Raw genomic sequence first — 27437 nt, forward strand, 5'->3', positions numbered from 1 at the left:
AAACTCCTTCTGTGGCTCCTGATGCTTCCTGGAGAGTCTACACCCAGAGACTGGCGGCTCCTTATAATACAGGTCAATTTGCCCTCCAGCCCTCCATGGTCTTATCCATTACAATTCAAACGGACCACACCAAGATCTGTGGCCACCTCCCTAGACCTAGAAACCCAGTCTTTCTCCCCCTCCTAGCTCCACCTCATTGGTCCTGCCCCTCCCCCTTTGCTTTTCCGCTTCTTTCTGGAAGGTTGCCGCCAAGCCTCGGTGGGTCCAATACTATTATTCATCTCATATTTTCCTTTAAATCAATTCATTCTCAAGTCTGTTTTCAAAGGAAACTTCTTCTCCACCCTAAGTAGAAAACCACATCATGTGTGTAAAGAGAAGACTATCAGGAGGTTCTAATTACATTGAAATACAAGGTCCTTCCTGGGTTCGAATCTCAGCATGGTCAAACAAAATGCCCATGTTGGCAAATGATTGGTAAAATGCCTTAAAAGCCCATCTCTCAGCTGGGCAGAGGCAGGTGGATATCTGAGATTGAGGCCAGCGTGATCTATATAGTGAGTTCTAGGACAGTCAGGGCTACGCAGAGAAACCCTGTCTCGAAAACAAACAAAACCAGCCCATTTCCCTGGTACTTCAAACTTAGCTGTATTCTAATAAACATGGTTTTTCCTTGAATATTTATCTTTGTCTCTGGGACCCTTGGCGTTTGGCCCTGTCTCGTGGTTATCTGGGGATTTTTTTTTTTTCAGTTTTATGATAGCTGACCTCAAAGGTGAACACCAGACATATATACCCTAACCCATCTCTCACTCCTACACAGAGCTCAGCTTGTCACGAGCATGCATCCAGTGAAGGAGTCTGGACTGCTACCTACATAGGCCCCTTCTCCACCTGCTGTTCAACTTTCCACCAAAACTCAGAAGCCATCCACCCAGGACCTCACATCCGTCCTGTCCACTGGAGTACAAAGGATGGTACAGACAGAATGCAGCGTCTGAGGCGGAGGCTCCTGGCTCTCCTCCAGCCCACTGCCTTTCTACTGCCAGGCACGTCTCTGTGAACCATTTACCACACACTTTCCCAGCCTGGCACACCCCTTCCCTACAGCAGAATCTGGAAAAGCCCCTGCAGGCACTAGACAGGCATGACACACAAAGATAGCTTCATGGGTCCTTAGTACCAGGAGAACCAGAAGCACCTACCAGGAAGCAATGGGCCCAGTCGAGCGAGGGTTACAGGGAGCCCCAGCAAAAGGAGGGCCTCTCTTGTGTGGTGGTTGCCAAGGGTGACCCAGGTGCTGCTCGTCAACAGTTGAGCCACTCTGACTTAACTCAATAAGTAACAGCTCTTCAAGGCCCAGCTGGAGCCAAACCCAGGCCTGGATTCTCTCTGCCTAGGGCAGGGAAGCTGGGCCAAACCACCCCACCACTATTGTACTGGAGACCAAGTCCCACAGCGGCAGCAGCTGACAGACAATTGTAGGGTGTTTCCCACCCAAGGCAGGGCCTTCAGGGACGGCCTCCATCCCCTGGGGGATGTGTTTTCAGTCCGGACACATACAAACTGCAAGATGTTGTCATTTCTTGAGACAGGATCTTGCTGAATAGCCCAGGCTGGAACCCAGGATCCTATTGCTTCAGCCTTCAAAGTGATTGGAATTATAAACACATGTGACCTGACAGCACCCAAGGGTTTATGTGTGTGCTGTTGTTAGAAAGGGCTTAGATTCTAGACATTTCTCAAGAGTTATTATCAGTCCTGGTGGGACCCAAGCCATGAGCATCACAGAGCTTCCCAGAGCGTCCAGGGCCAGCGGTAGAGCCTCTCGCTGTGGCTTCTTAAGAAGAAGGTAAATCTAACCCAGATCGTTTGACCAGGGCGGTAGAAGAACAGACACTCAAAAGCAGCTGGCCCAGTACAGGGTTAGTGAGGCAGCCCGATGCAAGCCGGAGCGTGGTCCAGCCGTTATGTCTACGTTTGAGTCTGGAAGATGACAAGGGGCTCACTACTGACCTTTTCATAACAGACAATCTAGTAAAGGAAGAAAATGTTTTCTAGCAATCTTATCCCCATGGAGATTTTTAAAAAGTTCTAAGACGGGCTGGAGAGATGGCTCAGTGGTTAAGAGCACTGACTGCTCTTCCAGAGGTCCTGAGTTCAAATCCCAGCAACCACATGGTGGTTCACAACCATCTGTAATGAGATCTGATGCCCTCTTCTGGTGTGTCTGAAGACAGCTACAGTGTAGTTATATATAATAAATAAATAAACCTTAAAAAAAAAAAAGTTCTAAGACGAGAGACCAATGGACACAATCACCCAGAGCTTCTCAAATGGGGTTCCAAGGAACTTGTCCTGGCAGGTTTTTGTGTCAACTCGACACAAGCTAGAGTCATCAGGAACCTTGGTTGAGGAAATGCCTCCATGAGATCCAGCTGTAAGATATTTTCTCAATTGGTGATCAATGTGAGAGGGCCTAACTCATGATGGGTGGTGCCATCCCTGGGCTGGTGGTCCTGGGTTCTATAAGAAAGCCGACTCAGCAAGCCATGATGGCCAAGCCAGTGATCAGCACCTCTCCATGGCCTCTGCTCCTGTCTCCAGGTCCTGGCCTCTGTGAGTTCCTGTCCTGACTTCTTTTGGTGATGAAGCACAATATGGAAGTGTAAGCTGAATACACACTTTCCTCCTCAACCTGCTTTTGGGTCACGGTGCTTCATCACAATTGAAACCCTAACTAAGAGAGAATCCAAGGACACTGATATGATCCGAGGACACTGTGGAAGATGGGAAGGGAGTGGGCAGCTTCCCAACCCAACCACAGGGCGATGTATGATGGTGCGTGCCCAATCCCAGCACTTGAGAGACAGAAGTAGATGGATTTCTATGAGTTTGAAGCTATCCTGGTATACACCCTGAGTTTTCAGGCTGCATAGTAAGACCTTGTCTTAAAAATAAAACAAAGGGGTTGGGGATTTAGCTCAGTGGTAGAGCGCTTGCCTAGGAAGCGCAAGGCCCTGGGTTCGGTCCCCAGCTCCGAAAAAAAGAACCAAAAAAATAAATAAATAAATAAAACAAAGTAAAAACCAAAGAAACAACCCAGCCAGTTCAGGCTTCCAGAGAAGACTCCACTTATCTGGAGAAGAGGGTCCAGAGTTTAAATTGCATCTCAGTGGGGTGGAATGTAGCTCCTGGCAGAACCTCACCCTAGTACACAGAGACCCCAAGTTCCATTTCCACACAGAAAATTAGAAAACACTGTGGCAGTCTCAGTTTCAAGCGGTGGATTAAGAAGCAGGATTAGGAAGGCACACCTCCCTCCTCTGGTGCATTTGTGATGGCTTTTCCAGAGAGCTTAGCTCAGGAGGGTTCTGATTTACTGATGGATTAGTCCCTCCATAGATTCAAAATACAATGGCATTATAGCAAGGTAGCAAAGTGGGGAGGGGCCTTACTAGAGGAAGCAGGTCACAGAGGGTATATCCCGGGGGCTATATCTTGTCCTGAACCCTTATTACCTTCCCCTCGGTACCCCTAAGAAATAAAGAAAGCTCTTGCCACGTGCTTCCCCTGCCATGATGCTCCATCCATGGAGCCAAATGGTGCATCAAACTCTCTGAAACCCTGAGCGCAAACAGACTGTCCCCCTCTTTAAAGTTGTCTTTCTGGGGTATCTGTTACAGCAGCAAGAGAAAAGCAACTCATACGAAGATGAAAAGAGAAAAGCAAAAACCCAGTGAAGCCCCTTAAGGGGGAAGGTGAGAGAAGCTCCCAGGGCTTGTGGGGTGCAGCTGCCACAGAGCAGCAAGACTAGGAAGTTGCTGTGCGCGTGCAGAGAGCTCCGAAGCCATACCGGGTGCCTCCTTTGTCAGGGCTCAGCCTGGCAGCTCTGTCCCGTCCCTGCATGTCCACCCACAAAATAGACTTGTTCACAAACTAGAGGTGACCCCCAACATCCGGTTGAAATCTGAGCTGAGAGTAGCATCCCAAAGAGACTGTGACCCTGGCAAGGAGAGGTAGCAGAGGCCAAGGGGTGCTAGGACCAGCATCCTGGGACACAAGCATGTTAGGGAAAAGCTATTTTCCCCAAGCATAGCAGCTTATCACATGTGAAGGTGCCGTGTGAGGGATTTCCCACACAGGAAGCCTCCATGAGAAGGCCTAAGATGCCCTTTACGCAAAAGCATGAAGATTACTAGCGTTCACACTGTGTACCCCAGAACTGTGGCAATGCTAAGCAGATCATAGCCTTAATTCAACCCTGCAGCACCAAGGTCCAGACAGCTGTGCATCTTGGGCTGGGAAGACAATTCTACCTTTAGCAAAGCAAAGGCCAGGGGCTTCTGCTAGCTCTAGGTGAAGGACAACCATCTTGCCTGCCCAGCTTCCTTCTTCAGGATTAAGTAACCAGGTTGTCCTCCTGGCTTCTTCCTCCTTAGGGTTGGACATGACTGGAGAACCTATTAAGATATCCATCACCCTCTTCCACTTCCTGGAGAGTGGCTGGCCCAAGGCTGCAGGTGACCTAGGCCAGGGTTTGTCTTCTCTGGGTTACTGAGAAGTATACCTTTCATGACGGTGAGCTGTGGTAACAGTGTTGTCGTGGGGAGCAAACAGTGCTGGTGGTGCTGGCATGGGAAATCCTGTGGCCATCTTGCCCCCTCTCAGAAGCAGCCAGTCTGGAAATGATGCTTAGGGAAGCCAACAGAAGAAGACAAATATGCCTGAAGATATTGTCAGTCACTGGGTGCAGCCAAGCCTGACCCACTTTTACAGTTCCCAGGTTGCCAGACTCACAGAGTCCCATTTCTGCTTTTGAGCTGGACTCTTATTTGTGATTGATCACGAACTCTGAGAAAATCACCTAGGCAGAATGGAGAAGGCAGCAGAACTCATACACATGCTAAATTGCTTCAGCTCTGGTGGGGAGCTGTCTGTTCCTGCAGCTAACTCTCCTCTGAGGTCTGGCTGAGAGACACCATGGCAGAGATCCCTCCAATCTCCAGTGTTCATTCTTTGCTCTTCTGCTGTAGCCATGGGGCCCAAAGAGAGATCCAGCTCCATGTGCTTTCTCTGTGGTCCCGGGATGGTCTGACCTGTCTCTTCAAATCACACCTATGTCTCCAATGATCCCCAAGAGAGATCCCAGACCTCGGCCCATCTCCCAGGTTGTACACTGAGACTGTGCCATCCACTTCTGACCACCCCTTGTCTTCCAGAGACTGCACCCAGAATGATCACTGCAAAGAAACAGCCTTGCTGACAGGACCCTGAGTGCCCCTGGCTTAACACACTGGCTTAAGCACCAGTCAGTCCTTTCCTAAGGACGAAGGGGCAGGGGCCAGTTATCTTCTCCAGGAGGATGACGTGATTACTTATACCTGAAGAAGGAAGCTGGACAGGTAGAATGGCTGTCCATCACATACTGACAGCAGAGGCCCTGACCTTCGCTTTGCTAAAGTTAGCCTTCTCCTCCCAGCCCACACTGCAGGCACCAGCACGGGGCTCCGCCATCACTGCTTGCTCACTCTCTAAACAGAAAAGCAAACGCTAAATTGCTTAATCCACGAACACGCAAAGTTTGCAAGAAAGAGGCAAAGATGATAAATGGCAATTTATATAGGAAACGTAAGTAATTTGATAATTAATACTCATAGGGAATGAAGTTGATAACTTGCTCTGACACTTTAAAAAGCTCAAGCGAAGGCTGGAAAGATGGCTCAGTAAGTACAAATCACTTACTATGCCAGCATGATGACCTGAGTCAGAATCCCCAGAACCCATGTAAAGGCCAGATGCAGCTGTGCAATCATCTGTGATTTCAGAGCTCCTAAGGAGAAATGGGAGGTGGAGACAGGAAAACCCCCACATCTTAGTTACTTATCCCAATGCTACAGTAAATGATGCTTTGGATGAGAACAGCCCTCAAAGGCTCATATATGATGTGAGCTTGATGGTGCTTGGTTCTGGTTTGGTGGAACTGTTTGGGAAGGATTAGGAGGTGTGGCCTTACTGGACGAGGTGTGTCATGGAGGGATGGAGTGGAGGGAGCATGGATCAGGTTTCAAAAACCCAAGATGCTCCAAATTAGCTCTTTCTATCTGCCTCCTACCCGCAGTTAAGGATTTAATCTCTCAGCTAGTGTGTCAGGGCCATGCCTGCTTGGCTATTGTCCTACTCACAGCCATGATGGTCACAGACCTCTGAAATGCAATAAACTCTTCTATAAGTTGCCTTGGCCATGCTGTCTTATCACAATAGAAAAGCAGGACACTAAAATTCTGACAAAATGCAACTTACAAAAGGAAGGGTTTCTTTTGGCTCACAGTCGAAGGATAAAGTCCATCGTGGTGGAGTCGTAATGGCAAGGGCTTGAGGTGGCTGGTCACAGTGCATCCACTGTCAGGAAGTGGAGAAAGATGAGGGCTAATGCCCTGTTAGCTTTGCTCTCCTTATGTGATTCAAGACCCAAGCCCACGGAATAGTGTTATACACTCTCTAGATGGTTCTTCCCACCTCAATTAAACTAATCTATATAAATTTATATAGACGAATAATCTATGTAAGTTTATATGAACTAATTTCATAAGCATGGTCAGAGACTAAATCTAAATAATTCCTCCCGGGTGAGCCTAAAGATATGTCCCCTCAGTGACTCCAAATCCTGCCATGTTGACAATCAGGACTCAACATCAAACCCAGGAAGCTCAAGGTCCTCTAACCTGGTGCACTAAAGTACTCTAGCCTGGGTAGACGTGGAAATATAAGAGAGACTCTGTTTCTAACAAGGTGGAAGGTGAGGTCTGATACCCAAGGCTGTCCCTCAGAGCTCCACATGCATACCATGGCATGCCTGCACCCACATTCATGCTTACGAAGGAGCGTGTGCACACACACGGAAGCTCAAGAGAACCGAGTGTGGTGACCCATGCCTGTGTCCCAGCATTAGGGAGGTAGAAGCATGAGGGTCATGAGTTCAAAGGTCACTCTTTGTTACAGGGTGAGTTCAAAGCTAGCCTGGGCTACATGAGAACCTATTGTGAAGAAAGAAAGGAAAGGAGAGAGGGAGGATATGTGTGTGTGTGTGTGTGTGTGTGTGTGTGTGTGTGAGAGAGAGAGAGAGAGAGAGAGAGAGAGAGAGAGGATAAAAGGAAAACAAAAGATCCAAGGGGAGAAGTGAGGAGAACAGTCTGCAAAATAAAAGCATTAGAGGAAACTTGGTGAAGGCATGTTACAAACACACGTTTGTGTTACACATGCAGTGTTATTCTGTGGATTAACTGTAAAATGTCCTTCTGAGGGGTAGTCTGGGGCAGTGGGGCAGTGGTTGGCACGACAGAACTAAAGCTGCTGTAGATGGGGTTGCTCCTCAGGTCAGTGGGTGCAGGGGAGTCAAGATGCTGTGCATTCTGCTGGGGTAAGGCCCCTTTAATCCTAGGCCCTATTTTCCAGATTTTTCCCACGATATTCTAAAGAGCCCCCACTCCAGTCTCAGGTGGCTGTCTACTCGAATGCTCCATCAGTCTCTGATCTGCCACCTTTGCTCACACTAGAGAGCAAGTAGGCTCTGTAGTGACAATTTTGGAATTTTGGGTTCTTCTTAAAAACACAGAAATATTATATGGTTTCATTTTAATCCCAGGTATAGGATATGGACTGGCCTCAGATTGTCCACAGCAGATGACTATGATTTGCCTCACGCTCTGGCTAGGGGCATGGTGTTGCCAGCTGCAGATAGTTTCTGCGATTGACTTTGGAATTCTGGGGACTTTTCAGAGGGTGTGTAAATGCTAGGGCTCCAATAGGTGGGTTAACAGCTCTTGGCCACAGTTTAAGTAATTGTGCAGAAGCAAGAAGAAGAAACTAGATATCCCTACGGCAACGATCAAACTTGTCCCAGGGAATTCGATGTCCCTACTCAGCCGGTTATAGTCTAAGGATAACATCGCACCCTTTTCCCAACCCGGCTTTATTCGGGGATCTCTTTCCTTTCCCCTCTATCCTTCTTTCTCTCTTATATAGTGTTAGGCGGTTGAAAGGATAGAAGAAAAGGGGTGGAGAGGGGTAGAAGAAAGAAGAACCCACAAAACAGCTGAAGAACAGCTACAGGGTTTCACATAGCATGCACATTCTAGATGAGTGCTAATGTCTGCCCGGAGTGTTATGCTTAGGAAAGTGGAGCGACCCTTGTTTCAGAGTGGAAATGGTCAGTGCTGTCTACGGTGGGCGCAGGAGGAGAGCGGTGGTACCTGCACACCACATGCTTTCCATGTTTTCGGTCATACATTTTACTCCTCACTGAGGGGCCAAGTGAGAGATTTCCTTCAGATCTAATGTGGTCTGGTGTCTCTATGCTTATAGATCTCACAAACCACTGATATTTTCTTCCTGCCTTGGTTACCCATCAGAGTTAAAAGTCTGACTCATAGTAAAATGTATTGAACTCTATGGCATATGTGTGTGTGTGTGTGTGTGTGTGTGTGTGTGTGTGTGTGTGTTTGTGTTTGACGTCATTTTGGTTAATCTCTATTTTTTCTGATCTTATTTTTATGAGCTTCTATTTAACTACATATGCTCACAGAAACAGATAATATTAATGTGTCTATTCACATACTATTATCTCTACACAGGTCTGGTACATAGCACCAACTTTATCTTCTTAATAAATACATATTTGTACCCTTCTTATAGATGACACGTGGAGAAGCATATATTCTCTGGGCATTCTCACTTTTTCCATGCAACATGATGGAATATTGAGTGGATAGATAAGTATATAGATGGAAAACTGGAAAAAAAAACAGCAAAACAGAAGGCACACAGTCTTTGCCTGAAAATGTCAGAGTACAGTTGGACCCAGGAAAGAACAGGGCACCAGCAATCAGACACCAGGCTATCCATGAAGAGCTTGTCAGCTACTCTGCTGGGAGCGGGGAAACCCACATAGCCACCCCTCCCCGCCCAGCCACTCTGAGGTTTTATCAACCCTCCAGCACAGCCTGCCCCCACCCCTTCCACTCAGCGGTAGCAAATTAAATGCAGAGGTTGGTGGCTGTGAGTCCGCACCAGCTCCGTGCACAGGGCTGACAATTAGTATTGGAGGCAACATTCTAGAAAGACAACAGCATCGAGCCATGAATAATGAGACAGTAAACTATGCGGTCTCCTTATAAATGCTGCAGGAATTCTAAGCGAAAAGAGCCCCCAACCTGCGTCTGCATTCAGACTGCCTCTGTCCCGCTCTGATGTCTGAGAGCAGCCGAGGACTGGAGAACTCCTAAGCTTTGCTTCTCCCAGCAAGAGAGGAAACCCCAGCTAAGATCAATCACACTGCTCAGGACCAGAGACTTGGCCCCCAGCATGAAGGGCCAGGTCCTGGCAGCCCCCTGACCCCGGTGTACCCATAGAAAAGGTGCCACAGCGTGTGGCCTCTGTGGACCAGCTGAAAGAGAAAGATGAGCCAGGGCCAGAAGCAGCGGGGCAGTGTGGGCAGCTGCCCCTCACACAGCCTCCCACAGACTTCACAGCCAGTCCCCATCCTCTTCAGTCCCCAGTTATAAACCTATTTATTCCAAGATCACCAGGGCTCTGCATTTCAAACAGCAGGCAAAAAGGAGACAATGGTTTGACTGCGTTCCTTTTCAATAAAATTTTCAGGAGGACACAGGCCAGGCCTTTCTTTTCTGGGGTAACTAACAATTTGCAAAGGTAGTCAGTCTGAGTTTCGACATTCTAGAATCTTACCAGCCCAGTAAAGGGCTAAAAAAGCAGAGAAGGGAAGAGGGAAGGTTGTGTCTGCGAATGGATTCAAGTGACAGAACCTTGTGTAGTTAGTTCCTCAGAGCGAGACTATGCTTTGTTTACCAAGTAGGGGTAAGGGGGAACCTTTTACAATAAGGTAACCTGGCATCCTGTCTGATGGCGTAGCCACCACCAGGCATGGCCTCAGAAGCTCTGACTTTAGACTGTGACCAACCAGCCCCCTCAGGCCATACCCAGGCCAAGTTAGCATATCCAAGTCCTTCCCTTAATAACCTGGGAAATCGTGGGTGTGGCAGTGGGGGCTAGGCTACAGCGCAGTGAGCATGAAGCCCTGGGTAGATCTCCTGCAGCCAAAGAGTGGGGTTGGTGGGGACGGGTTGACACTGAGCCATATGCTCAGCCCTGAGAAACAGGGTCTGCAGGGTTAAGAGAGAAGGGAGCCAGGGCAGAGGCAAGCAGACAGGAAGCAGACACCTGGCTTCCCTCTAGCACACAGGCCCCTTTCAGTCCTCCAGGGTCTGGGTGGGCGGAGCTACCTCAGCTTTGTGAGCTGCCCCAGAGCCTGGGATCCTTCTTTTTGTTCAATTGTCACCACATTCGTAACCAGCCCAGGCCAGCCAGGTACCCAGCAGCCTGCCTCACGTGACACGCTGTTCCCCTGCTACCCCTGCAACCCAGAGTGAAGATGACCTGGGGGTGTTCAGACCAGCACTAGGGGGAGCAGAGGATTTGTGCACCAGGCTGGCTGCCAGGTCTGTCTCCACCAGCAAGGTGACCTTGAACACCAAACCTTCTGAAATGCCGTTCTTTGTGTTTGGGCTGCAGCTCCCCACCCCACCCCAGCCCCCTAGATCTTCCTCTGCACCCCTGCAGTCAGTCATCCTAGCTACTGTCACAGTGAGCTTCCCAAAAGGCCGGTCCTAGCATGCAGCCATGGGCTTGAAATCACCCGGATGGCTTCCTATTGCTGTTTGTATAAAACCAAACGTTTCCCACACACCTGAGGCCTCCGAGTGTCCTTTAATGTCACATTCCTCCCTTGGGCCCTCAGGGACCCTGATACAATCTTTTTTTTTTTTTTTTTTTTTTTTTTGGTTCTTTTTTTCGGAGCTGGGGACCGAACCCAGGGCCTTGCGCTTCCTAGGCAAGCGCTGTACCACTGAGCTAAATCCCCAACCCCCCCCCCCCATACAATCTTGTTCACCTAATTATCTGTGTTAAAATTTTTTGTTGTCTTTTTTTTTAGCACCCTTATGGAGATACAGTTCACAAGTCGTGAAGCTCACCCCTTTAAAGTTTTCAGATAGCCCAGTGGGTTTCTGCATAGTCACAGAGCTGTGGGACTGATGTCTCCAGGGTTGGGTTTCAGGACATTTTCAGTGCCCCAGAAAGAAAGCATTAGCAGTCACTCCGGTCTCCCTTCTCAGCCCCTGGAAAAGACTGATCTACTTTCTGTCTGTCTTGTGGATTTGCATATTCTGGGTGCTGCATATAAATGGAGTCATACAATACATGACCTTTTTATTCTTATTTCTTTTTTTTCCCCCCAGTCCTAATCTTTATGACTTTTCTCCTTTGCTTGCTTTGGGTTTAGATTTCTGTTCCTTTCCTGGTTTCTTACAGCAGAAGATTATTGACCTGAGGCCTTTCCTCTTTTTTAATATAGATGTCCACAACTATTTATTCTGTAAGCCTTAAAGATTCCTTAAACTTCAATTATCTTAGTGTGTGTGTGTGTGTGTGTGTGTGTGTGTGTGTGTGTGTGTGTGGCCAGAGGCATCTGATGCCCTGGAGCTGGAGTTACAAGCAGTTGTGAGCTTCCTGACATGGGTGCTGCTAATGGAACCCCTGTCCTGTGGAAGAGCAGTCGGTGTTCTTAACTGTTGAGCCATCTCTCCAGTTTTTCATAAGCTTTAAAATGTTACCCATTCTTTGTTGTCCTAAAGCACTTTCTAGTTTCACTTGGGAGTTCTTCCTTTAGTATTTAGAAGAAATTATTTTCCACATATTTGTGAATTCCCCCAATTTCCTGTAGCTCCGAAGTTCTAACTTACATTTTAGTATAGTGACAGAATGTACTTTTATGACTTCAACCTCTTTTAATGTATTGAGATGTGTTTCCCAGCCTCACGTGCAGTTGCTCTTGGGACAGTGCTTCATGTAGACTTACAAAGAACCAACTGCTGTCAGGTGGTATTGAGGAACCTTACAATTAAGGTAGCAGTCCCCTTTGACAGGATGGCTTTCTGGGCTTGGTGCAAAATGGGGGACTCCCTCTCTCAGCAGGGCTTCCCTGTCTCTGCCTGCCTTTGTCTGGAGAGTGTCCCTGAACACAGGTGGCTGGCTTTGTCTGAAAAATGACCTTGTACAGAGCTCTCTGCAAGACTGCATAACTGGGCACACACGCCCCACTATGGCTTCTGTCCCCATGATAATTAGGTGCTGTACTATAACCAATCTGCCCTTCCTCCTCACTTGATGCCATGACCAATTAGCCCTTTCTACCCATAACCCTAAAAAAGCCTTCAGATACCCTATCCCTAAAACAATAAAGTAGCCCACATGCAGCCAGCTCCAGAGCATTCTGTTGCTCTCTGCCTGACTCCTTTCTCCCCTCACCACCAGCCTGAGGTGAGAAAGGGCGGGGCCACTCGGTGGAGTACTTTCTAGATGTCTGTTAAGCCTCATTGGTTTATAGAGTCAAGTCTCTTATTTCCTTATTGAGCCTCTGCCTACTTGTGCATCTATCATTGCAAGTGAGACCTTGAATCCAGGAATGGTGGCATGGAGTGCAACCCCAAGGCCACCCTGTGCCATACAACAAGCTCTCTGAAGCCAGAAGCACGTGAATCTCTGTGAGTTTGAGTCCAATCAGATCTACATAGGGAGTTCCAGGCCAGTGGAGGCTACCCAGTGAAACCCTGTCTCAAAATTACAATGTGATAAATAATTAGAAATAAATAAAGTGAAAGACCCGAAGTCAGCCTGCAACTATCGTTGAATCCCATTCTCTCCCACCATTACTGTTACATTTGCTCTCTGTAGTTTCGGGGTCTGTTACTGGGTAAATGTATATTTATACGTATTAGCATTTCCTGATGGACTGGCTTTTTAGCATCTTGAATGTCCTCATTCACTTCAGTAACAATGTGTGTGTAAAGTGTGTGTGCAAACGTCACTGTGCACACATGGGGAGTCCAAGAACAGGACCTCAGGTACCGGCCTCTTCTGTTCTCCACTTTGTCCCCTTGAGGCTGAAGGTCTCTCACTGAGCCTGAAGCTCCATTTGGGCGAGAATGTAAGGAGAGTAAACTCCCAAAATCCCCTTTTCTCTGACACCCGGCACTGGGGTTATAGGCATGCGTGGCCATGCCCAACCTTTACATGGGTTCTGGGGAGTGAACTCAAGCCCCCATCTTTGCACCGCAAGCACTCCCACCTCCTAAGACATCTTCCTTCTAGTAACCAGCCTTGTCCCTCGCCCACCCACCACAGTGCTGGTGGTGCACAGACCAGGCAAGCACCCCACCACTGAACTTCATTCCCAGGCATGGTTTTTGTCTTAAAGTCTGTTCTATCTGATACCTTATAAAAACTTCCACCCTCTTTTACATTTCCTGTATGTGTGCATATGCACAGACGTGTATTCACGGGGATGCGTGCATCCCATGGCATGCATGTGGAGGTTGGGCAGAGGACATCTTCCAGGAATTGTTCCTCTCCTTCCACCAGTGGAGGCTGAACTGAAGTGGTCAGGCTTTGAGGCAAGTGCTTTTATCAATGGCCATCTAGCTGGGCCCCTTATGTTAATATTTTTAATATAACTTTTCATTAATCATTAATCTTTTATTACATTTTAAGCTAGTTCCTAACCGGTCACTTCAGAGATTACAATTACAGATTATAATTTTAATTATAGTGTGTGTGTGTGTGTGTGTGTGTGTGTGTGTCTGTGTGTGTGTCTGTGTGTCTGTGTGCACGCGTGTTGTTAGGGATCAAACCCAGGGCTGTGCTTGTGCTAGGCAAATTCTCTCTCACCGAGCCACATCACCACTCCTTTCAGTTAGTATTTTAATTTAAAACCAGGCAGCTTAGATGAACACTGACTTAGTTGCAGTAAAATACAAAAGCTTTTCTCTACTACACAGTAGGCACAATGTTGCTTCAGTTGACAAGGACCACGCACGGCAGCGGTCCCTTACAACTGCATCCCCTCGTAAGAGGGTAACCATCTCAGTTCGTGCACACTCTATGCTGTCCACACAGTGATTAGCCTCCCGGAGCCTGTGCGTGCTAAGTGAAACGTGACTCAACTCCCTTCCCTCCTCTCTCCTGGGCCATTATTGTCATACAAAGTATCTTGTATGGCATAAGCCTATTAGCAGTTTTATTACTTCTTTATACAGTAGTCTTAGTATGGAAGAACTATAAACAAGACGTACTTATGCCTTGCCAGGTGGTCTTTCTTTTCTCACTCGGATTTGAGTCACTCTGTAGCATCCTTTACAGTACAGCCCTAGAATGCATCTTAGAATTTCTTAGAATATCTGCTAATGACAGCTTTTCCCATTTTTTGTTTTTGTTTTTTAAAGACACGGTATCTCTGTGTAGCCTTGACTATCCTGGGACTCGCTCTGTAGACCAGGCTGACCTTCGAACTCACAGAGATCTGCCTGCTTCAGTCTCCCGAGTACTGGGGTTAAAGCCGTGCACCGCCACCACGCTGCCAACTCTGTTTTTTTTTTTTTTTAAATAACTTATCTGACATGTTTTGTTTCTCCTTCATTTTATTTCTTTATTTGTATTTTGTATTTTATGTGTATGGATGTTTTGCCTCCACACATGTCTGTGCCCCATGCATGGTGCCAGCAGAGGCCAGAAGAAGGCGTCAGATCCACTGGACTCAGAGTTACTTATAGTTGTGAGTCACCATGTGGGTCTGGGACTAGAACCAGGGTTCTCTGGAAGATCAGTTGGTCCCCTAACCACTGAGCCACTTCTCCAAGCCCTACTGAAGGTCAGCCTTTTAGAATTAAAGACTTCCGATAGAGAGTTGGGGATTTGGCTCAGTGGTAGAGCGCTTGCCTAGGAAGCGCAAGGCACTGGGTTTGGTCCCCAGCTCCGGTCCCCAGCTCCGGTCCCCAGCTCCGGTCCCCAGCTCCGGTCCCTAGCTCCGGTCCCCAGCTCCCGGGGGGGGGGGGGACTTTAAGACTTCCGATGGACAGTCTCTCCATCAGCAAGGTTGCCACTGCTTTCTCACTCTGCCTAGCACTAAACATTTTAAGCCGCTCCTGTGTTTTTAAAGCATTTGTTTATTTACATGTGTGCATGCACACATGAGCACCATGGTACTCACAACTGGAGCTCACAAGATAACTTATGAAAATTGGTTCTTTCCTTCCCTGTGTGCATTCTGGGAGTTGAACTCAAGCTATCTGTCTTGGTGGCAAATGACTTTACCCTCTGAGCTGTGTTGCTAACCCAGCAGTAACTTCCTAATGAGGGTTACTTGCCTCATTTCTTTTTTTGATTATTATTATATCACAGGGTCTCACTATGTAGTACAGGCTAACCTTGCACCTATAAACCCCAGCTCCACCTTTCCTGCCTAATTATTAAGGAACTTAAAAAACCCCACTCATATTTATATGAGTACACTGTTGCTATCTTCACACACACCAGAAGAGGGCATCAGATCCCATTACAGATGGTTGTGAGTCACCATGTGGTTGCTGGGAATTGAACTCAGGACCTCTGGAGGAGCAGTCAGTGCTCTTAACCGCTGAGCCATCTCTCCAGCCCCCTTATTAAGGAACTTTAATGCATCAATTGAGCCCTCAGCCATCTCTTCCTCCCTGGACAAGGTTGGGCTCATTGACACCTGCAGTCTTGAGCTCTGTAATTCTCGTTCGTAGTGATTATCACGAATGTAGCTGGGTAACGAGTGGTCGGTGTAGCCTTTGCTGGGTTCTCCATTATTTCCATCATTCGAATCTAAGCTCCAGAGGACGAACAGAACCGGGCACACTGGAGACGTCCAATAAATGCTGAGCAACGAATGACTGAAACAACACTAAACAGCCGTTTCCGGATGTGGTCTTCTGGGAAATGTACTTCCCTGCCCGACAGAATTCGGGTCTGATCACGTGACTTGTTTTGGCCAATGGGATGCTTGTGACTACGATGGGGGTGGGGGCGGGGGAGGGTGGCCTGACATACTTTATGACTGAGCTAGCTCCTTGCATTCCTGTCCGCATCACCCCAAGTCAAACAAGCCTTGCGTGGTCACTGGTCCAGGTGGGTTGAGAGACACATAGGTTGGACTTTGAAACTACTCTCTGTGGGAAACCAACCACAGTTCACTGTAAACAGCCTAGTGAGACCTCTTTTGACTCACAGACCGAGAAATAAACACTTGTTGCGGAAGTCAGCAGGTTGGAGTGATTATGCTAAGTGCTGTGGCACGAGATGAAGGGGAGAGCCTGCAGAACCTGCAGACCGGAAGATCTCCTAGGGACACCTCTTTGGTGTGTCCCTCATGGGGCCCCGTAGGGTGGCAGATTGTCCAGGTAGTCCTACACCCCCTGCTACCAGAGTTTCCAGCTCCTTCTCTTGCTGACTGCCCCCAGGGCCATCCCAGAAGCCCAAACCAACAGCCTAGGGTCTGCGTTCCCACACATTTAGCAGAACTCACAGGATCAGCTTCCCAGAATTCTTTGATTCTGCTACATCCCTAGAAGCTGTAGTGTAGCTACTAAAGACCTAGCATGGTGCCAGGCAAACAACAGGGGCATTACTGGACTGAGGCTGGGGACAGGGCTCAGTGGCAGAATGTTTGCACAGAATGCACAAGGCCAAAGATTTGATACTCAGAACACTCTCTCTCTCTCTCTCTCTCTCTCTCTCTCTCTCTCTCTCTCTCTCTCTCACACACACACACACACACACACACACCACACACTATCTGCAATTCATCTGCTGTGTGGCTACAGAATGTTCTGCATTCTCACCCGTTTAAAACAGACCTTTTGCTGCCTCTGCTTATACCTCAGAGTAACAGGATCCAGACACACTCATGTATATTGAGTCAGTATGTGGCGGTGCATGTATTTATGTGGTGCAAATGTACAACTGCCTATTTCAAGGAGGACTGGAAGCAATTCAGGGGCTAAATGCTATAAAAAATAAACAAGGGCCAAAGTGAGTGGGGAGGAAGCCAAAGCGATGTCTCCAGAAACGCCACAGTGAGGCCGTACATCAAGTCTGACTCAGAGCACTCAGCTGCCCCAGAAATGGGGTGAGCACTAAGGCCATGCAATGTCACTTACAATCAGACAAGGGTGGTTCTGAGCATGAACCCCATTCACAGTGATTCCAGGTGCAAAAGGACACCCCCAGGGCAGAGTGGGAACATCCTAATACTAACTCTGCCATCCCCATGGGCAGAGAGCTCTTCTGACTGTGTAACACATGGCTTCTCATTATGGCTATGCCACTACTGTAGATAACCAGTTTACAGATGAAGAAATTAGAGGAAACCCTCGCAGAGAGCCCCTGAGAATGGAAGCAATAGAATCAGGTTGAAATCTCCAGTCAGAGCCCTCTTCCCATGAGCCGCTTAGCTACATTCCCACTGGCCAACATCCTCAGACCAGAGGACTAGACCACTCTGGTCCAGCCCTCCCCAGACAGAGACTTAATTCTCTTCACTCCTAGAGATCTGTCTGGAGATGGCCACTACTGGCCTTGCCTACAGGTCAGGATCCTGTAACATCTGGTGGCTCCCTGCAAACCGCCTGCCGGGATTCCCACCTGACAGGTTTTGCAACTCCACCTGCAACTAGTTGCAACTTACAAGTCTCTTCTTGACTTGTACACCCCAAGCAGGTTCCATTTCCAGCTGAGCCTTCTCCTGGTGTACACACTCTTCTGACTTATTTCCATGTGCTGTCTGTCCCCAGACCAAAGCCAGCACCCCAAGGGTCCCCTGTTCCGCATCTGTTAGTAGAGCTCACATCTGAGAATATCACACAGTGATCCTTCTTAAAGGTCATGGACGCCAAAGTGCAAGCCTCTGACTATGCCCTGTGCTTAGGCTCTGGACATCAGATCGGCAACGTGCAGGGTCAGCACACAGTTGCATCCTTGCTGCTCCTGGCCTTTTCTTTCCACCCTGACCCCTTGGTGTGAGCTGGATAAGGACTTTCAAGTCCACAATTGCGATCACGATTTCCTATGGAGGCTCTGAATTCCCAAGTATTCCAATCTGCTAAGTTATTAGTATTTCCAGATCATTCTACCAAGGGTGACTCACTTCCCCTTGACACCAGAACCTGAGAATGAAGTCAGGGAAGTCTAAGGCCAGCCTAGACTACAGGGCACTTCTGCACACAATCATAAACAATGTTTCTATGGGGACATCTCCATGTCAGACACTTAGAAACCATAGTAATAGCCAGGCATGGTGGCAGATCCCTATAACCCCAGCACCAGGGGGGTTGGGCAAGAGTAAATTTCAGGCCAGCCTGCCTCACAGATTCTGCCTCAAACAAAGGGGAAACAAGCAATCCTCATAGAACCCTGGAACTAAAATAAGATAAGTTTCAACCTTCTTTAGTAAACTGCCACCATAAACCAACCACTCAGTTCAAAGCTGTCTCCCACATGGGGTCCCCATATGGCACCCAACCTACAGAAGGCACCATGTCCACAACCAGCGACAACTTTAGCCAAGCAAGATGCTCACAGCACAGACCTATTCAGTAGTACCTAAGAGAAAGCTAGGATCGTGTAACATTGAAATCTGAACCCCTAAGGCAATGTGGGTCTTTGGGGAGTGATTAGGCCATGAGATTAATGATCCCATAAAAGACGCCCCAGGGGATAGGGAGACACTCAGCTGGTAAAGCGCTTGCCATGCCAGTGTGATAATCTGATTTTGGACCCCGAGCACCCATGAAAGAAAAGCAGAGAGTTGTGGGGTCCAACTGTAATCCCACTGCTGGCGAACACAGAGGCAGGCAGGAGGATATCTGGGGTCGGGGGGGGGGGGTTGGCCAACAAGTCTTGCAAAATCAGCAAGCTCTGGGTTCAGCGAAGGATCCCTTTTCAAAAATAAGATGTTTAGGGAGCCTCTTGGACAACCTAACCAGCAATTCAAAAGGCAGCCTCTTATGCTGCTACTGGGGATTTTGTTAGGTGGTCTTTGGCTCCTGGGAGGAACATTGTCAGCCCAGATGAGAAAATTTCACTTAAATTATATATGTATATTTATACATAGAATTAGATTATTATAGTGTTTTTTTTTAAAGATAGGTAGTTGGTAGTATGATTCCTTATATCCCCTATTGCTGTTGCCCCTGGTAGTCACTCGGAAGCGGAAGCTAAGTCTCTACTGCTAAAGATACAATTTCACATACAGAGCTTCCGAAGTTCCCAAGCTGGAACTGACCTAAAAACTAGCTTCATGGTACAAGTAGGTGCTGTGAAAGCTTCCAAGGGAGGATGCAACTAACAGTCCTACCCAGCTGTGACTCATACGAATGACAACCCATGGTAAATAACCCCAAGGGTGCAGTAGTGGCACACATAGCTTGGGGGTAACCAACAACTCTATAATTGGACTTAAGACCTGCTCAACAGGCTGGAGAGATGGCTCAGTGGTTAAGAGCACTGACTGCTCTTCCAGAGGTCCTGAGATCAATTCCCAGCAACCACATGGTGGCTCACAACCATCTGTAATGGGATCTGATGCCCTCTTCTGGTGTGTCTGAAGACAGCTACAGTGTACCCAGATATATAAAATAAATCAATCTTAAAAAAAAAAAAAAAGAAAGAAAAGAAAAGAAAGACCTGCTTAACCACAGGCTCAATCGTGCCAAGTACTGGAAACCTAGCTCAACGTCATAGATCTTGGAGAGGAACCTACGAGCACTACTTTACTAAGCCTGAGTGCAGTCCAAACATTGGTCCTTATGTCCACAGCTAAGTGTAGTCTTCACTCCTCATCAAGGAAACTTCTTCCCGTAACGGATGGAGAAAACCACAACCAATCAAAATGCAGAGTTGCGGATCTACCGGTCCCCGTGGGTACAGCTACAACGCTCCCCCACCTAAGGCTCAGGGAACACTCTGGAAGAGCAGACAGAAGATCTGGGGAATGGACCGTGGAGCAGCACGGCCAGCTGTGTGAGCCACGAGACAACTGGGGCAGCTTACCACAGGGGCTCGGGATAATTTCATATTCATCTCTGACCTTTCCTTGGCCAGCCTCTCCCACGGTCCCTTGCCCTTGATCAAATACTCTCCCAGACCTTGACATTAACCAGGACAAGCACTGTGACAAGTCAGAAGCCAGCTGAAATTGGGTCGTTCCCTGTCACCAACCTGTGTGATTTAATGACATTAAAAAGAAGAGGAAGGAAGAAAGCAGAAGAATTCATTTCCTTTTTTACTTTTAGAAGACACTGCTCAGAGCACAGCATTTAGACAGGAACCTTCTAGAGCACGCAGTCCCTGGGATGGTGGGGGCAGAACGACTTTTGTTGGAACCCTGGCTCTGACCCCTGACCCCCAACACTGCCTCATCTGATGTGCTGTCCATTAAGGAGAGACAGGGTGAACCTAGACTCCAAAAATGAACTGTGGAAAATAACATTAACTCCTACAGTCCTCCTTCTAAGTTAAGCCAGTGTTCTTCATTAGCTTGCCACAGGGGACTGAGAGAAAATTGTTTTAAAACTCGGAACTGAATTTAAACTAAGTAAGGAAAAAACCAACAATAACAAAACCCCCACCAAGACCAGATGTTTAAAGCAGTTTGCCACTAACTTTCGGAAACTCTGGAGGAAGACTAGGATCAAACCCAGGGCTTGTACACACTACACAAGCATATCCACCAATTTGTTCCTAGCTGGTTGTGAACTTTTCCAGTTAATTTTATTTTTTTAAAGATTTCATTTTATTTGAGTGCCTGTGAGCATCTGTCATGTGTTTGTGTGTGCAGGTGGCCACAGAGGAAAGAAGAAGGTGTCAGATCTGTGGAATTGGAGCTGGGACAGGGTCTCTTGATGTAGCCCTGACTGGCTAAAAAAAATCAGTGTGTGGGCCAGGCTGTCCTTTGTCTCACAGAAATCCACCTGCCTCCGCCTCTCTAGTTCTGGATTAAAAGTGTGTACCACAATTGAAAGCCAGCTGCCAGTTAACCCTTTTCTCCTTTAATTTTTTATTTTATTTTATGTATATCAGTGTTTTTCCTCTGTGCATGTGTATGCACCGCACGTGTATATAATATTGGTAAAGGTCAGAAAAGGGTGTCAGATGGCCTGGAACTGGAGCTACAAATAGTTGCAAGTCACCATGTGCCAGGAATTGAACCCAGGTCCTTTACAACAGTAGCATGTGCCCTAAGCACAGAACAATCTCTCTAGTCCTTCCTGTTAACCAATAAGTGATTGCCTCCTTGAGAGTTTAGCTAATCAGCCCAAGAATACAACTGTCTAAATAGAGTTGTCACAGGCCTCTGGATACCGCTCCAGAGAGTAGAGCAGTCACCTAGGACGTAGAAGGCCCTAGGTTCACTCCCTAGCATCAAAACACAAAACAAACAAACAAAAGCCACACAGATACTAAAAACGGATCATATAAAAACCTTGGGTTTGGTATTAAGCATTTGTCAACTGATTTACAGTCAGCGCTTAGCAATGTGAGAGGCTCACGCCACTGCCTTTGGTTCTAGTTATCGTATGTGCGTTGTTGTATAAATGAAGCGGCCTGGGCCTCAACCCTCAGGAGAACAGGACCAGAAACAAACACTGGGTTTTAGCTGGTGTGGGCTCTCTGAAGAATCCAACATTTTATTCTTCAAAAGATGCTATTAAGATAGTGAAAAGTCAGAGAAGAATTCACAACGCAGAAGTAGGTGTTAGATCGTCGCCACCACGGGAATGCGAGAGGATCTGCTGAGAATCAGTGAGAATCTAACGGGTAAAGGGGGGTAAAGGAAAACACAGGAGGGTAAGTGAGGAAACAAACAGCCCCCCATAAGCACCGCACCCCTACGAAAACCAACGCACTACCGTATAAACTACAAGGAGAGATCCATGCACTTGGGTCCGGTGGCACAAACTCAAAGTGTGGATGATGTGAGAGGGGGAGCAGGTACCCTGGAAGGAACACAGAGCTTCAGACTTCCAGGAACAATGGTATGTGACTGTGATCCCTGTTCTTCCACTCTTGGGGACAACAGCCCAGAGAAGCTTGCACCTGGAAAGGATGCTGGCCCCAGCCTAGGAAGATGCAAATAGCCCAGTGTCCATCTGCAAACGGAAGGGACGGACAAGGTGAGCATTTTACTTACAGTCATAAAAAGGAAGCTACAGCAATGGGCAAGGATAGAATAAGCCTCAGAACACACACACATACACGCACACGCACACGCACTCACACATGCACATGCATGCACACGCCCACGCAAGCACACACCAACGAGGCTGTTAAGTGGAATACATCCGACTCTACTCACAAGTACTCAAATGCATGCAAAAACCAAACCACATCAAAGCTATAAACCGATGTAGTTAAGCTGTAAAGAGCAGTTAACGATTATATATAGCATTCCGGTCAGCATGTCCCCTGGGGACAGGGTGGATATATTGTTTAAGGAGAGATATAAAATCGTGTGTAAGTGGAAGACTACTCAGCTATTGAAAACAAGGGCATCATGACTTTTGCAGGTAAATGGATGGAACTAGAAAATATCATCCTATGTGAGGTAACCTCGACCCCAAAAGACATGCATGCATGGTATGTACTCCTAAGTGGACATTAGCCATAAAGTACAGGATACCCATGCTACAGTCCTCAGACTCAGAGAATCTAAATAACAAGGAAGGCCCAAGGGAGGATGCTTGAATCTCACACAGAAGGGGAAATAAGATAGCTATCGAAGGTGGATGGAGGAGAGAACTGAGTGGGAGAGGGGAAGGAGATCAGGTGTAGGGAGAGCAGAGGAGAGAGAACAAAAATCAGTGGTGGGCAAGGTGGTAGGAGGAGGCATCTCTAGGATATGCCAGAGACCTGGGATAGGGGGCCAGGGAGCCTATGGAGGGGTGACTCTAGCTGAGACTCCTGGCAGTGGGGGATGTGGACCCTCAAGTGGCACCAAATCCTGTAGTCAGACAGGACGCCCAGTAGAGGGATAAGAACAGCAAACCCACTCATGAAACCAAATTGAGACCCATCCCATGGACAAGAGCCAATCCCAGACACTGCTAATGATACTCTGTTATACTTGCAGATAGGATCCTAGCATAACTGTCCGCTGAGAGGCTCCACCCAGCAGCTGACTGAAACAGATGCAGAGACCCAAGCCAAACAGTAGAGGGAGCTTGGGGAGTCTTGTGAAAGAGCTGGTGGAAGGATTGAGGGACCCAGAGATTATAGGAATCCCACAGGAAGACCAACAGAGTCCAGTAACCTGGACCCTTGGGGGCTCCCAGAAACTAAACCACCAACCAAAGAGGGAGTGTGGCTTGGACCTAGCACCTACACAGACACAGACACAGACACAGACAGACACACACACACACGAACACGCACATGCACACACATACACACACACATGAACACGCACATGCACACACAGCACACACATACACACACATGCAAACACGCACATGCACACATACACACACATGCACGCGCGCGCGCGCGCACACACACACACACACACACACACACGTAGCAGATGTGCAGCTTGGTTTTCATGCAAGTCCCCTGACAACTGGAGTGGGGGCTGTGACTGAATTTGTTGCCTAACTGTGGATCTTATTCCTCTAACTGGGCTACCTTGCTTGCCTCTGTGGAAAAGGATGACCCTAGTCTGCAGTGACTTGATGTACCAGGGTGGGGGGATACCCAAGGGAGATCCCCCCTCTCTCAGATAAGAAGGGGAAGGGGAGAAGCTGTGTGTGTGTGTGTTGGGGGGGTGACTGGGACAAAAGAGGGCTGATATTGGGAAATAAAGTGAATAAATAAACAATTAATGAAGAAAAGCAGGGGTTGGGGATTTAGCTCAGTGGTAGAGCACTTGCCTAACAAGAACAAGGCCCTGGGCTCGGTCCCCAGCTCCGAAAAAAAAAAAAAAAGAAAAGGAAAAAAAGCAGTGTGCAAAGTCAGGAATATACATGTCTGCCTTACCAGTCTGTTCGAACTGTTCATTATATGCACTGTATTCCTAAGAGCAACAAACCTAACATCTCGAGGCTGGCAGGATGGCTCAGTAAGCCACCCAGCCTGAGTTGGGTCCCTGAGACTCACAGGACAGAAGGAGGGAACCAATTCCACGTTCACGCACTAAATAAATACGTAATTTTAAAATTGTCTTCAAAGCACAGAACGTCTAAGAAGCAATGTGCACCACCCCCTTTTAAAAAGCAACCGTGAAGCTTAGCTGGGCGCTCTGACAGGAGACGACTGAAGACCATATCCCTGGGTTGGGAAACCCCATCTATTTATTATTTTATAAATGCAATCCCAAATGGAAGGTTAATGATATGTGTAGAAACGGCAATGAAATTATTGTAGATTTCATATAGAATAACAAATACATAGGCAAGCATAACCAAGGGGATCAGGAACGAGGGTTTGCATGTCCAGACACTAACCTAAAGTCACAGTGAAAATGTGAGGGCAAAGCAAGGTGTGGCAGTGCATGTCTGTGATCCAAGCACAGGAGGTAGGGACACAGGAGGACAGAGCTGAGAGCCATCCTCTGCTACAGAGTGAATTCTAGGCCATTGGGGCGACACAGTCAGGCCCAGTCTCAAAACAAAAACAACAAAAGATAAAGTGACAGAAGAGGAAAAACAACAGATTCAGGAAAAACAACAAAACAAAAAACAGAAAGCCTGGAAATTTGCATGTTTGCATACTATATAGCAAAGCTGACATTCCACATCAGTCAGAAGGAGGAGAAAAGGACCCATCAAATCTGTTAACTCTGGTTACTGTACCCGGGGATTGAGGGATGTGGGAGGAAGGAAGCTCTCAACATCTGCTTTTTATAATTGATTTTTTAAAAAATGTATCATGTGAGTACACTGTCACTCTCTTCAGACACACCAGAAGAGGGCATCAGATCCCATTACAGATGGTTGTGAGCCACCATGTGGCCACTGGGAATTGAACTCAGGACCTCTGGAAGAGCAGTCAGTGCTCTTAACCACTGGACCATCCCTCCAGCCCGATACTTGAATCTTTAACTGTATGGCTATACAGGTTACTTGACAGGTTCTAGAATCACAATGGAGACAAGCCTCTGGGCACATCTGTGAAAGATTACCTTGATTGTGATAACTGAGGCAAAAAGATCCTTCTTAAATATGAGCAGTACCATTCCCTAGGCTCCGGTCCTGAGTTGCAGAAGAGAAAACTAGCTAAGTGCCAGCGGTCATTTCCTGTTTCTTGCTTGCAGGTGTCACATGACAGCTGCTTTCTGCTCCTTCAGCCACTCCCTCCCTGCCCATGAGGACCATTAAGTTTGTCCCTGTCAAACTGTGGGACAATTGAGTCCTTCCTTCCTTAAGTTTCCTTGTAGGTATTTTGTTGAAGCAACCAGAAAAGTAATCGGTACAGAAAAGCAGTACCAGAAGTTAGGCCACCCAGGCCGCTGCTGTGGTAAGTCTGTGGTTCTTAAGCCTTTGGAACTGGCTTGTAAGGAGGGATGAGAATTTGAAATTTAGGACTATAAAAACCCTCAAACACTGTCAAGAAATTAATGGGCCAATCTCTGGGAATTTGGAAGACAAGAATATAGAAGAAAATGGACAGCGGAGGCCCTGTTTATAAAATCAAGGAAGTATCTTACCTCCCATCCTAAATAAATTCAGATAAGACTGGAGAGGAACTTGAAACAGAATGGGAAGGCTGAATTCCAGAAAGGGTCCTGAACCAGTGAGATCTTGCTGTGTGGGATAGGCAAGGCTTGTGCTAGAGTCTATACAGTCCTGGGCCACCTGGGGATACCTAGTAAGATTCTGTCTCAAAAACAAAAGCAACGACACAAAACACAGGGCTGGGTTACAGCTCTGTGGTATAGCCCTTGCCTAGCGCGTGAAGCCCACATGTCATCCCTAGCACTACAAAAAGAGAAAAAATTAAAATGGATTATGATCTGTTGCGGCTTGAATGAAAATGGCCCCTATAGGGTCACAGGGAGTGGCACTGTTGGGAGACACTGCCTTTGTTGGAATCCGAATGGCTTTGTTGGAGGAAGTTCGTCACTAGGGGTGGGCTTCGAGGTTTCAGAAACTCAAGCAGGCCCACAGGCTTACTCTTCCTACTGCCCGCAGATCTGAATGTAGAACTCTCAGCTGTCTCTCCAGCACCATGTCTGCTTACATGCTGCCATGATCCCTGCCGTGTCAACAATGGACTGAACCTCTGAATGGTAAGACAGCCCAAATTAAATGTTTTTCTTCAGAAGAGATGCCGTGGTCATGGCGTCTCTACACAGCACTAGAAACCCTGACTAAGACATGCTCTTAAAATGGATGAACTTGGGGTTGGGAATTTAGCTCAGTGGTAGAGCGCTTGCCTAGCAGGCACAAGGCCCTGGGTTCGGTCCCCAGCTCCAAAAAAAAAAAAAAAAAAAAAAAAATGGACGAACTTAAAAGAAAATGGACGAACTTCGTAATACATATTCCTCAGAGACTGACAATAATAGAGTACTTGACTGCATGCCCAAGGTGTGCTGGACACACAGACAGACAGACAAACAGACAGACAGACAGACACACACACACACGCACACACACACGAGTGTGCACATGCATACACACACACAGACACACACATACGAGTGCCCACACACATGCACACATGCACACATGTGCACACACACACTGCATCCACAGTGCTCCTCCTTTCCAAACCTTGGAACCCATGAATGCACCGCCCAGGCCCCTGTGACATTTCTCCTTGGTTTCAGCCTGCATTGTATGCTTAAGTTTTCATTGTTTATCTCTCCCATTAAATCACAGCCCATCAATGAGAGGGGCTGTCCCCATCACAGTGAGCACGCAAGTCAAATCGAATGGTCACCTTGTCATGATGGAGATCTTTAACTCTGAGATGCTGCATCTTGGTGAAGCAGAGGATCCATTGCCAGTGACTTAGGACCCTCAGAAGAGCAAATCTCACAAAGCCTAGCACCAAGTCAACCGCTCAGATGGGCCACACCCAAAGACAAAACCACACCAACTGGTGAATAGGCAAAACCACTACTGACACCAATTGCAGCTCTCTTCCTCGAATGGCAAACACCAGCAGCTTCATAACTGTGCCACAATGGTCATGGGGACATGCGACTGACGGTCCAGGGTCAGGGGAGTGCTTTACGTAAGGTGTCCACACAGTACCTGCAGTCTTACATAAGGCACTCGGGTATTTTTAGCAGCATGGAAATGCAGTGTGAACAGAGGGGCGCTCTTGAAGCACAGCTGGGGCTCTGCAGTCTGCCTCGGGCCTTGCAATGCTCTTTTGCTGGCAGCTCGCTCTGAGGACCGAAGTCTGAGGTCTGAGGTCTGGGCCTGGGGCTCTTAGAACATCTAGACACAGATCCTGTACTTACTTCCTCCAGGAAGACCCAACCCATGGCAACTAGCCGGTGT

General features: G+C 47.6%; 1 protein-coding gene across 4 annotated transcripts in view; it reads right to left on the reverse strand.

The window, feature by feature from the left end:
• The window catches only part of Rph3al (rabphilin 3A-like (without C2 domains)), a 143304-nt gene that overhangs the window by 110571 nt on the left and 5296 nt on the right, over positions 1-27437 (reverse strand). Inside the window, exon 1 of one of the 4 annotated variants that reach the window (XM_063268370.1) lies at positions 1206-1415. The exons of 2 other annotated variants lie outside the window; for them this stretch is intronic. The gene's annotated coding sequence lies outside the window, so the exon portion shown is untranslated. Of the gene's footprint in view, positions 1-1205; positions 1416-27437 lie in introns of those variants that run through there. One more of the 4 variants, NM_133591.2, reaches the window with a different exon arrangement.

This window comes from Rattus norvegicus, chromosome 10 (genome assembly GCF_036323735.1).
Source record: "Rattus norvegicus strain BN/NHsdMcwi chromosome 10, GRCr8, whole genome shotgun sequence".
Lineage (NCBI taxonomy): Eukaryota > Metazoa > Chordata > Mammalia > Rodentia > Muridae > Rattus > Rattus norvegicus.